Here is a 15,251-nt window from a genome sequence, read left to right as displayed (position 1 = left end):
AAAAACAGAGAAATCATTAGAAATGATTCACTCTTTTTTTTTCAGGTTTACACTCCCATGGGGGAGGGGAAAGCAGACAATGAACAAAATAAGGGAGTATAAGCGCGTAATATGTTAGACGGTGTTAAGTGCTATAGAGAAAAATAAACCAGGGAAAGTGGATAGAAGATTGGAGGGAGGGTTGTAATTTAATAGGGCAGTCAGGAAAGGCCAACCTGAGAAGGAGGCATCTAAGTAACACCCCGCTTGATGTGAGGGAGTAAGCCATGCAGAGATCTTGAAGCACAGTGATTCCAGGCAGAAGAAACTTCAAGCATAAAAGCCATGAGGCAGGAACACGCCCAGCATATGGGAGAAGGCCAGCGTGGCTGGAGTGAAGTAGTAGTAGATGGGGTGACACGCATAATAGGACAAGATTGTGCTGGGCGTCGTAGGCCATCGTTAAGACTTTGAAGGCTTTCCCTCAAAGGGTTGGCATAGCTGCACTGTTTTTATACAAGAATCATTCCAACTGCTGTGTTGAGGGGTGCAAGGGCAACGCAAGGCAAAACCAGTTTGGAGGCTGTGGCAAAGATTCAGGTGAGATGGATGATGACTTGCACCAGAGTGGTGGTGGTGGAGGTGATAGAAGATGCGCATGTTCTGCATATGTTTAGAACATGGAGGCCGCAGGATTTTTATGGTCCGGATGTGGGGTAAGAGAGTTTCATGGACTGAGCAACTAGAGACTAGAATTGCCCATAACGAAGATGGACAAGACTGCAGGGGGAGCATGTTTTCAGTTCCTGGAGAGCTGGGTGTCGGCCATATAGAGTTTGAGAGACTTACTAGGAATCAAAATAGTCACAGAAGACAGTGTAAATATATAAACCTTTATACTATATAAACCTTTTATTATATATTTATAAATATATAAACCTTTATAAAGTAATAAAGGGCAAAAACACAATGCCAAACAAACAAAAACCATAAATAATAAATGTTTAGCTATGTGGACACATAGGAGGTAGGTTGTAGGAAGATATATTTGAATGTTCACGCCCACATCTGTATATTAGGTAGTCAGTTACTACTGCCTGCAACATAGATATTTAGTTTAAAAAATGATATAAGACCTTTAAGATTTCACGACCCTTCAGAATTTAGTTTAGAAAGATATTTCAGGTCATGTTATCTTTTTTGATAGAGAAACAATTACCAAAACTTTGACAATTCATTTAGTTTCAGTTCAGCTTTTTTCTTTTAAATTAAAATGGCATGTATGAATTTTGAAAATAATAAAGCAAGTACAGTTTCATTTTAATATTTTTGTCTCTCTCTCTCTCTCTCTCTCTATATATATATATATATATACACAGAAATGTCTGGAATCGAGATCACTTAAGTTTAACAGTGATTATTTTCTAGGTGGGGAATAGTTTTTTTTTTTTTTTTTTTAACTTTATTTTTTAGGCTAAATGACTTGGATATTTTTTAAACATGCAAATTTTATAATCAAATAAATATACATAAGTTGCTATATTTATGGATAATGAAGTACAAATTATAAAAGTGTTTTCTAATTTATGTTAACAAAAATTGCATGATAGTAAGCAAATATCTGAGAGGAACTCTGGGAAACCCATCTCCAAGCCAGACTCCTGACTAGGCGTGTCTATTTACCACTTCAGTGGTGGTAACCTTATAAACAAACACCTCTGTCTATGGTGATTAACATATTATCTTGCTTGAGAAAGTGAGAAGTGAATATAATCACTTTGGGGACCAGTAGTTTATCACATTAAATAGTGAGACTGGGTTAGTCATTAGCAGAATGATTGACACCAAAAATATCCAGAGGCAAGACATAAAAGCCCAACTGGTTTGTCTATTTTAGGATCACTTAGTCAGCTTCTTTACTCACTCCAACCCAGAAGAGCTGAGTGGCTTCCATTAGTTTCACTGTTTTCGCTTTCTTATGATTACCAAATAATCAGTGGCTGTTTGGCTACTAAAACAGGTCTAGTCTGTAGCCTAGAGTTGTGATGTTTAACATAGTAGCCACTAGTCATATGAGGCTATTTAAATTTAAATTTATTAAAGTGAAATAAAACTTAAATTCAACTTCTCCTTGCCATATTTCAGTACCTAATGGGTACCATTCTGGACAGAGCATATATACAACATTTCCATCATGTCAGAATGCTCTAAAATACAGTACTGGTCTAGAACTAATTTGTCCCTGAAGAAAGTTTTTTTTTGGGGGGAGATGCTTCTCTAAAATGTGTTCGCTCTCCTTATTTCTCTAGGTCACTTTTTGAAAATTGCCATTGCAAAAGAAAAAAAAAAAAACAAAGCAAGATATGTTATGTATTATCCACTGATTTAAACTAGTTTAAGAATTTGGAACAAAAAAAGTAACTTATTTTGAGTAGAAGATAAAGTTGACTTTGAAGTGATTGCTGTCAGCATAGACAGTTCTCTGGTCTCAGGATTAACAAGGGTCTGGAATAATTTTCAAATCTTAGTCTTTGAATAAACAAGTACCAGCCATAGATTTAATGTATAGGGTCAACCTAATGACAAAGAATCACGTAAGTTACAATTCAGAGTAAATGCAAAAACATTTCCTTTAAATTTATTCATGAGGCATTTTGCAAAACTTCCAAAAATATGCATTGGATATATTGGAAATTCATTTTCAGATGTATTGGCTTAACTCTTCTATTTTGGGGAATTTAAATGGTACCTACATCAACTACATTTAGGGTACCATGGGGAACAACTTTTTCTTAGGACAAACTTTTCCCTTCAGCAACCCAGGACCTGGGCTAATAATGGCATTCTGCCAACCAAACTCATGGATTAGTTTAAAATATCTCTTGCTTCCTATCCAAAATGTCAAGGCCCTAGATATTAGAGTTCAGTTAATTTAATTTCTTCTGCTTAAGAATAAACAGTTCTCTCCATAACTGGGGAAAAGCATTTATATTAATGTTACTCTATTGATACCCACTTAATTACAATGATGTTTTCTTCTCACTTAGAATTTTTTATATTTAGTAAATGAGCTCCTCTAGATGGGCCTATAAAAATCTCTGTCATATTTCACTCTTGCACAAAAAAAATTTATTTAAGTGATGCAAATTGACTAAGCTATTCTTAAATCCTCTTCATTTTGTGAATCCCTTTTGACTCAGAGTTTTCATTGTTCTTGAATCTCTGGACTATAAAGAGGATAATTGATGGAGCACTTTTTAGTCTCACATATTTTCTTCTAAGCAGCTGATACCCATTCAGCAAAAGTTGGTGCTTGCAATCATTTCTTCAATGATGAATATTAATTTCATTAAAATAACATTTATGTACTGCTGCTGATTTCATGTCTTTTTGCATACACAATAATTTTAAAATAAATGCCAATTCATAGTATAATCAAGATATTTTAAATGTAGTTAAATCAAATATATATGGTGCCAACTACACTCATTACTGTAGTGAAGACAACAGTGATATCATGACCAAGTTCTCATATGCTCAGACAGGTCATCTGTTTTAAAAATGTGTCTGTCCAACTGTGATTGTGAGACTCCATTTCAGAGATGTTAAATTATGAAAAAATACACAGTTCGGAAATTATTAAATGATTATTTTTTTCATAGATATCTAGTGATGTCATAGTTTTTATAATTTCTGAGACCTGATCATTCAGATTTACCTTCATTTAGCATTTACTATGTGTTTTAGACACTCTTCTCCATGCTTTAGGTGGATTATCTAATTGGATTTAATGATACACCATATGAGGTAAATACTGTGTGTATGTGTGTGTGTGTGATAACAGTATATATAAAGAATATATATATATATATGCACATAGAAGATTATATGTAATAATTTTTTGAAAGCAATCTAAGTATCTTATAGTAAAAGTTAAGATTAAGCCTTTTTTGATGTTAAAAAACTAAATTTTCACCAGCTTCAGTGTTTAAAGTTGCTGATAGTAAGTCAAGAACTTCACCTAGTGGCCTTCCTTAAGTGTAAGTATAAATTAATGATCGTCATTGCTCTGGGGAAAGTGTGTAAAACAGAATGAGTCTCAATGAACGCCTCGAAGGGCCAGCAATCGGGGCCCAATAGTTGAGACTATGGCAAGCTCATGACTTACAGAATGCTGATCTCCTTTAGAAAGGAAGGCTGACTTCAACTTCAGCTAATTGTCTTGTGGATGAAAAGAGGGTCACATACTAAGCCTCACAAGGCCAGCATGGTGGACTCTACAAACTCAGAGACCAAAATTAACCACGTAAGATGGTCTGAACTTAAAAATCCCTAACTAAATGTGGGTCATGGAGGGTAGTCACATCTTTGGACTGTGGTTTCCTTGACAAAGGTCAGTCTTTAACTTAAGTGAGCCTTTTTTGCGTCAAAGATAACATACCCTGGGAATGTCAGAGGAATCCCTTTTCCTGGATCCCTCAGGGCACAATTCACTTTACCAGAGCACAGACTGCAGAACCCCTCATTTTTATCTTGTTCCCCAAATACAATCACTGTGTGCTGTGAATGTTAATTATGAACTGTCCTATACTCACCAATGTAAAAGAAGTATATGTCTCTCCATTTTACTTTTTATCCAATCCCAGAGATTTCCCCTCTTTGCTTTCTCCCACCCCCTTAATCTATAACCAGTGAATTTTATGCCATCCTCCTTAGGTTTCCTTCTTTGATTCTAATGTGTAATAAAATAAGCTGCAAAACTGCCATTCTCCAGAGCATTTGCTTACTTCATTGAGATTTTGCTTCTTGGCAATTGTCAGTATGGCTCAAATAAACTCATTAAAATTCTCTACAGGTTTGGACATTTCTTCCATTGATAGTGTCTATGTAGACACATGTTCCATGGTTGACAAATCTTTCATATTTTCAAAAAAAAGCCATACATCCAGTGTTTTACATGAATTCAATAGACGATTTGTTTAAAATGTTAAACAATGAAGGCCCAACAAAGATTATATACAGGCCAACTTTGAGCTTAGGTAAGGTAAAATTAAAAGATATGATAAAAAAACAAGAGGATACTCTTTTGCCTTGGAACTTCATTTTAGGGTACATGGATCTCTAAGGAGAAAAGACTGCGTTTACTAGCTTCTCCAGGAAAAAGATGAAATTTCATCGTCTGGTAGGTTTCAGGAAGTTTCATTAAAAACAGCGGAACATGCCCTTGGCTGCTTCTTCTTTCCCCTATGATCCATTCTATCGCCTGGAATGCTCTTGGACCTTGGAGTCAAGGGCCACACCTTAAGAATAGTAGACTGATGAACCAGAAGGAGTTCAAGTTCCTGAAGACTGTGGAACAAAAATTACCAAGCCAGCCCTCATCTGCCAACCTCTAGACTTTCACAGGAGAGGGAATACATTATGTATTATTTAAACCAGTGTTTACATTGAATTTTATATTCATTCAGAAACTCACTTTGAAAGTTCAAGTAAGTCTATATTTATTTTCACATGTTATAACCTTTTGAATCAACTTCCTATAGATAATAATTAAAGATACAATCAAATCAAGCCAAATATAGTATACTTTTTAAATGCTTAATGAAAAAAATATTTTAATAGCTTTAAAAGGGTCTGCATTATTACATTCAAGTGTGTCATAGGGTGCTCTTCAGCTCATGAAAATCAGATACTTTCCATTACTCACCTCCCAACTTCCCCTGATTTTATGGGTCAACTTTTTCAAAGCCAGAATAGTACAACCTTCCATCTTTTACATTTTCTTTTCTAAATAGCAATTGTCAGATTATCTGTGGCTTAAGTTTCTTTTTCTTTCTTTCTTTCGTTCTTCTTCTTTTTTTTTTTTTTTTTTTTAGTGGCTGCATATTTAAATAACATATTTGAAATTATAAAAACCCCATAGAAACTTTCTAGAACCCTGTGTTCTTTAGAAGTGTTATTAGAAGACTCAGGTAAATAAAAACAACCTAAGGAATGATTGATAAGATGGCATTTTCTGTAGTAGATTCTAAAACAATGAGCAGAAAAGGATCAGCTGCTAAGGACCCCAACCCAAAGAAAAGCCTGTTGCAGTAGATAGATGCTGATGGGACAATCCAGAGATGAAAGAACTTCCTGTGGCTATTCTGGGGACAGAAGTCTGAGGCAACTCTTTGATTTTGGCCCACCCACATAGCATATTATACCTCTCTAGTATGGCCACCCAAACTGAGCTTTTCTGAATGCCAGACAACATAATATGTCACGGAAAGAAAAGATCTAACCAATTTGGTTTTGCCTGCCTTGAAGAGTCATCACTAAGAAAAACATTGTTATATTAATTAGAAGTAAAAAACCAAAACAAAGCAAAACAAAAATAGCAAAGGAGGAGGAAGAAAGAAGAAAAGTAAAACAAACAAACAAAAAAAGCAAAACAGATTCTTAGTATGAAAATATTTTAGGAACTCAGAAAGATTACATTCTTTATTTGATAATTCATGGACCAAGATTTTGTATAATTCTGTAGTAGTCTTCAGGCACCATTTCTCCAGCTAAAAAGTGCTTGATTATACTAAACAAACAAAAAAATAAATAAATTTACTATAAAGCCCTAAGGATAGATTCTTTTCCTGAGGGTGGCTGTAGGAAAGACTGGAATGATTTTTTCCCCCCAAAGTTTGAGATAATGAGAACATTATTATAAAAATATGGTTTATTTTTCTTTCTTTTTGCAATTGAAGTACAGACGTAGTTTGTCAGTTAAGATTTACTACACAGACCTTTAGGACCAAGCTCATATTTAGGATGATATGGAAATACTCCTTTTTAAAAAACGGTTTATATTACAGTTGACACTCAATATTATATTAGTTTCAGGTGTACAGCATAGTAGTTAGACGTTTGTATAACTTACAAAGTGATTCCCCTTATAAGTCTAATAAACCACCTGGCACCATACATAGTTATTATAATATTACTAACTATATTCCCTATGCTGTACTTTACATCCCCATGAGACTATTTTGCAACTACCAATTTCTACTTGTTACTCCCTTCACCGAGCCCCTAGCCTACCTCCCATCTGGCAACCATCAGTTTGTTCTCAGTATCTATGAGTCTGTTTCTGTTTTGCTTGTTCATTTATTTTGTTTTTTAGATTCCACATACAAGTGAAATTATGTGGTGTTTGTCTTTCTCTGTCTGTATTATTTTATTTAGCATAAGATCCTCTAAGTCCATTCATGTTGTAGATGGAAAGATTTCATTCTTTTTATGGCTGAGTAATATTCCATTGTATATATGTACCACATGTTCTTTATCTAATTGTTGATGGACACTTCAGTTGCTTCCATATCTTGGCTATTGTAAATAATGCTGCAGTGTACATAAGGATGCATATGAATTAGTGTTTTCGATTTTTTTCAGATAAATACCCACAAGTAGAATTGCTAGATCATAAGGTAGTTCTTAAATTTTAAAGTTTTGAGGAACTTCCATGTTTTTCCATAGTAACTGCACCTATTTGCAGTCTAACCAATAGTGCACTGTTGGAAATACTCTTTATGTGACATATGTGAGATCCAATTAGATAACTAAAGGGAGAGATCACGTATTTCTCTTTTTGTTTAATATTAATATTGCAGAGGTTTAGTGTACAGATTGGAGGAAATGTCTTTAGCAACAGTATTTAATGATACAGAGAGGTTTAGTCAGTGATTATTTGAGCAAACTCCTTCCTATTATAGTGAACAAAACTTAAATAGGAACTTACATAGGAACTATGTAGCTAGCTCAGTATTGCTAGATCTGAGACTCAGATCTGTGGTTTAAGACTCCTAGTAAGTTATTTTTTTTTCAAAGAGATGCTGCATTTCCCAAGATTTTTCAAATGGTAAAATCCTCTCGCAACTGGATTACTTCTTAGACTATTCCATTTCATACCAGGTTAACCATTTCTAAAGTATACAATCTGTCTGTCCATATAGAATTATTTAAAAAACAGGTGTTTCTACTCAAATCAGAGAAAAGTCATAAATATACATAATCCATAGTATTTCCTATGCCCAAAATGCCAACCATAAATCTTTTCTGAAAGCTTGTTTGCCTCAGTTAGCAGTGTAAATAATCTCTCTGGGGATTGAAATTATTTATTTTGGAAATCTGCCTATTTACTTTCCTGACTATTATAATTCTACACAGGCATGGCTGAATTAAATAGAATAATATAACTGCATCTATATATTTACTAATGTCAGGAACAAAACATTTGTAAGTATTCAAATTATGCTGTACATTCTTCCTCAGACCATTTTTAATTACCTTCTTTCTCCTGTATGACAGACACTTTGGAATCTGTTACCTAGTGCGTTCTGGTATCTTACAAAAGCTTTGTATCATCACTAGAAATGCTTTATGTACAAATGCTTCATTTCCTAACCCTTTAACTCCAGTCAAAGAGGATTGTCTTCCCTTTTCTTCAAGGCGCTATCTTTTTCTATCAAATTACTTTGAGTTAGGGTATAAAAAGATACGGGGTGCCACTTTTCACAGATAACATGTGCATTTTAACTCTTGCCTATCAAGTCTTAATCCACGTTTACACAAGCTGGTTCTGGTCAAAGAAATGGCTTCTCACAAATTCTGAGAGCTCTCAAGGGGAATTTTAAAATTTTAATCATTTGATGATTATCTTTGGATGATATCTTAAAAAAATAATGTGTAAGTATGTTTTGGATCCTCTGAATGACTGCTGGATAGCTTAATATTTCTTACAGTTGTAACTCTTGGAGTTTGTGTTTACTTTTTTATTGGTGGCTAATAGCCCTATTTTATTGCCTCAGGCTAACAAGAAATAAGCCGACATACATTTAATGGTAAATGATGAGTTTTCACTAAGTGATGTCCAAATGTCAGCACTGCTTGCCAAAGGTTTTATACTAATTAGAATTGAGAAATAGTAGGATAATTCAGTCATCTGGTACAGGTTGTGAGCAGCAAATTAATTTTGGCAAAACACCATCAATGATCAGATTATATAAACTATTAATTTCAATATTAACCTTGTAGCTTTGTCTAATTTTTAAATTTGCTTTGGTATGAGTTATAAGTATAAGAAGTTTATTACTAATTTTATGTTATATATATTTAAGTAACATTTTAATAATAAATAATTTTAGTCAACATCAATAGCTTACCATAGTTTGGTTGATTTGTTTGGTTACAGCTGTGCTTTCCTCAAGTTTAAGAAACATAAAGCCAAAAGAGATAATAATTTAGAAACCTATAATCCATCAGCCAGATGGTCCTTTTGGCAATTCTCAAATCACACAGTACCAGCAGTTATCTTCCCAATATTTGGCTGTAGAAATGGCAAATATGAGTAGTCAGTCAATCAGTCAATGTTTCTGAGCACAGCAGATTAAGTGAGGGGGGTGTGTGCTAATTTATCTATTTTAAATTGTCTGTATTACCGTGTTCTCAGAAGGGATCTGAAATTTCATCATTTGTAAACCACAAAAAAATTACAGAAACTTTGGAACAATCTGATTTATTTCTCCTTACCTAAGTCTTTTGAGTCTCATGAAGATATTTCAGACTTTTACTTTATTTCAAGAGACTATAATACGTTAAGCTGTCCTCCTCAAGATGTTCCATTATTTTTTTGTAGTCATGGCTGTGAACAGTATAAGCACAGTATACATGCTGTAATTATAAAAATTTAGTGTAAATAGTTAAAAGCACTCAAAACCATTCTGAAAGTCTTTGAAAGTGTTGGTTAATTTCTAAGGAAAAAAACCCAAAAAACTAAACCTGAAGTCAATAAAAGATACTCAACTTTTTTCATTTCTTCTACTTGTCATGTCCATCAAATCATGAGTTAATTTGGCCTTTTAGGTATTTCTAAAGTCTGTCCACTTTATTTTACTCTACCACAAGAAGATTTCAGGCCACCATCCTTTCTCACCTGAATTATTGCTACTGTCCCCTCTTTGATTGGTTTCCCTCACCCTAATACTGCTCATTTCCAAGCTACTCTCTACATTGGATTCTGAATGAGGCCTGAAAGGCAAACCTTATTGTTTCACCATTTATTTGCCCTACAGTAGATAAGATACAGCAGAGTTTTGTTAACAGGGTCACAAGGCCCTCATGATCCACGTTTTCACTTCAGCCTTGATTCTCTTGTTCTTTTGCTATTTTCAGTTTTATATCCCTCATATCAGTGAAATCTTATGGTTCTCTACTTTTTCTGTCTGACTTATTTCGCTTAGCATAATAATCTCAAGATCCATTCACATTGTCACAAATGGTACTATTTCATCTATTCTTATGGCAGAATAGTATTCCATTGTGTGTGTGTGTGTGTGTGTGTGTGTGTGTGTGTATGTGTGTGTGTATCACATCTTCTTTATCCAGTCATCTATCGAAGGACACTGGTTTTTTTACCGTGTCTTAGTCACCATAAATAAAACTTCAATGAACATCGGAATACATATATCCTTATGGATAAATGTTTTCAGATTTTTTTGGGTAGATACCCAGGAGAGGGATTGCTATGTCATATGGTAATTCTACTCTTAGTTTTTTGAGGAGCCTCTACACAGCTTTGGTTCTGAACTCCAGCCACACTGTCCTTTCAACTTGTAAATCTCACCTAGACTCTCTCAACTTGGTCCCTTCACAGTGCCTTTCTCTTTGCCAGATACATTCTTCTCATTGTTCTCTATGTCATATTTAGTCTGTTGTTTTTTTTCCCCAGGTATATTCCATCGAAGAAGCTTTCCTTTATTCCTGGACTGCTACTGCCAAGCCCACTCTACTCCGATAGCAATTTTTTTATTTTTTTAGTTTCACATGTACAAAACAATGTAATAGTTAGACATTTACACCCCTTACAAAGTGATAACCTCTCTCCTCCAATCTACTAACCCTCTGACATCATATAAAGCTATTACAATTCCATTGACTATATTCCCTATGCTGTACTCCATATCCTGTGACTGTATATATATTAAATTATAGTTGAGATTGATTATTATTCAGCTTTAGCTTCAGGTGTACACTGCACTGGTCAGAGCAAACTAAACAGAAATAGTCTCAGAGATATAGAGGAAAAACTGATGGTTGTTAGTTGGGAGGGGGGGTGGGGATGAAGAAAAAGGTGAGGGGATTAGAAAGCACAAATTGGTAACCACAAGATTGCCATGGGGATATGAAAAACAGTTTGGGGAATATAATCAATAATGTTGTAAAGATTTTGTAGGGTATCCAATGGACACTTGTCTTATTAGGGTATAGATGTCTGATAGCATCTTGAATTCTCCCTATGTATCACAGGATTTATGATATTTGATTACAATATCTTTTTCAATCATTGGTCTTTCTCATTGATCAATAATAATAAGTTTTATAAGTCCTTTGTGGGAGACATGCGTGACAAATTGTCACACTTCCTAGTGTAAAAAATGTACTTTAAGAAATAATTAGAAATGCAGACTTATGCACTAATAGTTTATTGAATTTTCTAATCTATTTATTGAAGCATGTTGAAAAATGTACAGCTTAATGAAATTTCACACAGACCAATTACCACCCAGATCAGGAAAAACTATCACCCTAGAAGTCTCTTTATAGTTACTAACTTCACCCATCTTCCTAAAGGTAACCAATATCCTGATTCTAATGAAATAGATTAGTTTAGAACTTTTGAACATTGAACTTTAAAAAAAGTAATCTTATAGCATGTGCTCTTTTATGCCTAGTTTTTTCATTCAACATATGCATGTGAGATTCATTCTTGTTTTGTGTAGCAGTAGGATGTTCATATTAATGACTCTATAATATTCCATTATTTAAAAAACAGTATATTTATCTAAGATAATATTGATATTGATGAGCATTTGCATTAATTTCAAATTCGATCTATGGAAACAATGCTAACATAAACACTTTGATACTTGGTACCCACAATTTTCTATCCTATATAACCAGGAGTGAAATTGCTTACCCACAGGGTATGCATATCTTCAAGGTTTCTATAGAATATTAAAATGTTTTGATATAAACAAGAAATTCATAAAAGAGGAAAATACAAACAGTAATCATTCAAAGAGATGTATATTTCGTAATCAGTGAAATGTAAATTAAAACACTTCACATATGACCAGATTGATTAAACATTGTGTCTATATAACATCACTTTTGTAGAAGGAAATGGAAGCCCTCAGGTGCTGGAAGTGAAAATTGGAGTGACCTTTTCAAATTTGGCCGACTTCATTTTGCCTATTGTTGTAGCCCAATTCTAAGAAAAATACCTTGTTGATTGAAGATGTATGAGTAAAACATGTTATGCATACATACTATAACTTAGTAAACTTTCATTACTGAATATATATGCCCCAGGGATATTCTCACAGAAGTTCATCAAGAAGCATGTAAAAGGATGTTTGCTATAAAATTGTGTGTAGTATGGAGATTTCAAAACAGAATGGGAGTGAAGAAATGAAATGTAACAAAAGTAGACAGGGAATACACTAGACCTGCGTAGAACAACATGGATTGATGAGAAAAAAAATCAACAACAAAAAGCATTCATTGAAAGAGTTGGGAAATCAAATAAAATATGCATCAAAGTATAATTTATCTAAATACAAACCAAATATATGATACTACTTATTCTTCATAGAATAACACGTGTAAATAAAACAAAGAACTGAAGGGACAAATATTGTATACATAACAATGAAGGCACGGCAGAATGTGCAATTTTAGTTCAACGGAGAGAAACATACTCAAATGTATAAATACATAAATGAATCAATGATAATAGTAAGAGACATTGTACCTAGGCAGTGAGTTAGTGTGTGCCACAAATTGTAGAGTATTACAACTGATTGTTGTTAGTTGAGAGGGGGTGTGGGGTGATCAATATTATTGATCAGATCAATCTGATCCTGTGCTCCTAAGGTGTAAACATTTAGAAAAAAAAGTGTTACAGAAACAATACTCAGAGAAGGATGTCCTGGCTATTGCCCGAGAGTACAAGTGTAGATAAATTTCTTCCTCTTCAGTGACAACCCTGCATTGAATCTATTCCCCACCTAGATGTTTTCACAAACTTAGACTGGTAAACACAACACTGGGAAAAGCTTATTGTTCTCCCTTACTAGAGATCATTCATCATATTAAAATATGTAGCATAAGCACATTTCTCAATCAAACAGTATGAAAAGCAGTTACGGAAAAATGTGCTAAAACACCAAAAACTTGTTTTTCATTCAATAATCCATTCAATATGTATGTACTGAATCCTTATTACATACAAAGCCTTGTGCCACTCTATGAGCATGAAAAGACACAGAGTTCAGCCTCATGGAACACTTTCAACTGTTATCTTTATGATAAATATAAAGGCAGAAACTATTTCCTTTGGCAGCCATGCTCATATGAGCTCACCATTGGGATTCTAGCCAGCTAAGCTGGAGTCTTGCTTCCTCAGTGAACTAAACAAATACCATTTAACATCCTAACCTAAACATAACTCTCACCTTCTTTAACCCAAATTTGGTCTGGAAGCTTTAAGTGCCCATAAGAGGCATTAAATGCCATATTTTATAATTTCTGGTAAAACCAATTTTTTTACGTTAACATCTCTGAAAATGGGATGCATCTTATAATCAATGTAATCTTTCAATTGCTCTCAGTCAGGAAATAACTATGACTCAGTTGTCATTGCTTGCACATATGTGACCTTGGCCGCAGTTATTTATATTGTCATTGTTTCAGTTAGGTTGGAAGTATTTTGAGGATAACACATGTCACGTTTAATTGTTTTTTTTTTTAAATGTCTTATGATTCAATATTGGACCAAAAATGTATTATATACAGAAATTCACGGAAACAGCATCTGGACATACAAGGATACATTTGTTATTCCTGTTGACCAGATGGGACAACTTCATTTTCTTAGAATTCTTGTCAGGAAGTCATTTATGAGTCTTTGTTTATACTAACTGTATACAATAATTCCCCCTGATCTGCAGGTGATACATTCCAAGATTCCTGGTGGATGCTTGAAACTTGGATAGTACCAAATCCTATATATGTTTTTTTTTTACCTATAGCTATAGATCTATAATAAAATTTAATTTATAAATTAGGCATAGTAAAAGACTAACAGCAATAACTAATAATAAAATAGAACAAATATAATAATCAACTGTCATAAAAATTATGTGAATGTGGTCTCTCTCAAAATATCTTATTGTACTGTACTCACCTTTTAAAGGAAGCACTTTGCAGCTTCTCTGGCATATCTGAATTGCCAGCATCACTACTCTTACGCTCTGGGGCGATTATTAATTAAAATAAGGGTTACTTACTTGAACACAAACACTGTGATACCACAACAGTTGGTCTTATAATCAAGATGGCTACTGACTAAAGAGCAGGTAACGTCTATAGCATGGATACACTGGACAAAGGGATGAGTCACGTCCTGGGTGGAGTGGAGCAAGACAGCACAAAATTTCATCACAGTACTCAGAACAGCACACAATTTAAAACTTATGAATTATTTATTTCTAGAATTTTCCATTTAATAATTTTGGACCACAGCTGACCACAGGTAACTAAAACTGTAGAATGCAAAACCATGGATAATGGGGGACTATTGTAGTTATCTATTATTGTATAAAAAATTACGAGCAAAACTAAGTGGCGTAAAACAACAAATATTTGTTATCAAACACAGTTTCTGAAGGTCATGAATCTGGAAGCATTTTGGTTGGGTGTTTCTATCTCAAGGTCTTTCATAAGACTACTTAAGCTGTTAGCCAAGCCTGCAGTGATCTGAGGGCTTGACTGGGCCTGGGGGATATGCTTGCAAAATGGCTTACTCACATGGCTTTTGGCAGGGGGCCTCAGTTCCTTACCATGGGGATATCGCCACAGGGCTGCTTGAATGCTTTCAAACATGGCATTTGGCTTCTCTCAGAGCAATTCATCCAAGAGAGAGAGACAGAGAGATTGAGAGAGGGAAACAGAGAGAGAGAGAGATTAAAACCAAGATGGAAACCACATTTGCTTTTTATGACCTAGTTTCCAAAGTCTTGCACAGTCACTTCTGCTTTATTCTAGTCACTAGAAGTGAGTCACTAAATTCAGCACAACCACAAGGGGAAGAGAATTAGCTTCCACCTCTTGAAGGGAGGACTATGAAAGAATTTGCAAACATATTTTTTAAGTGGACATAACTTTCTGTTAATCTGTTA

Source organism: Rhinolophus ferrumequinum, chromosome 10 (assembly GCF_004115265.2).
Source record: "Rhinolophus ferrumequinum isolate MPI-CBG mRhiFer1 chromosome 10, mRhiFer1_v1.p, whole genome shotgun sequence".
Lineage (NCBI taxonomy): Eukaryota > Metazoa > Chordata > Mammalia > Chiroptera > Rhinolophidae > Rhinolophus > Rhinolophus ferrumequinum.
The sequence above is the reverse complement of the archived record's forward strand: the minus strand, read 5'-3'. Positions refer to the sequence as shown.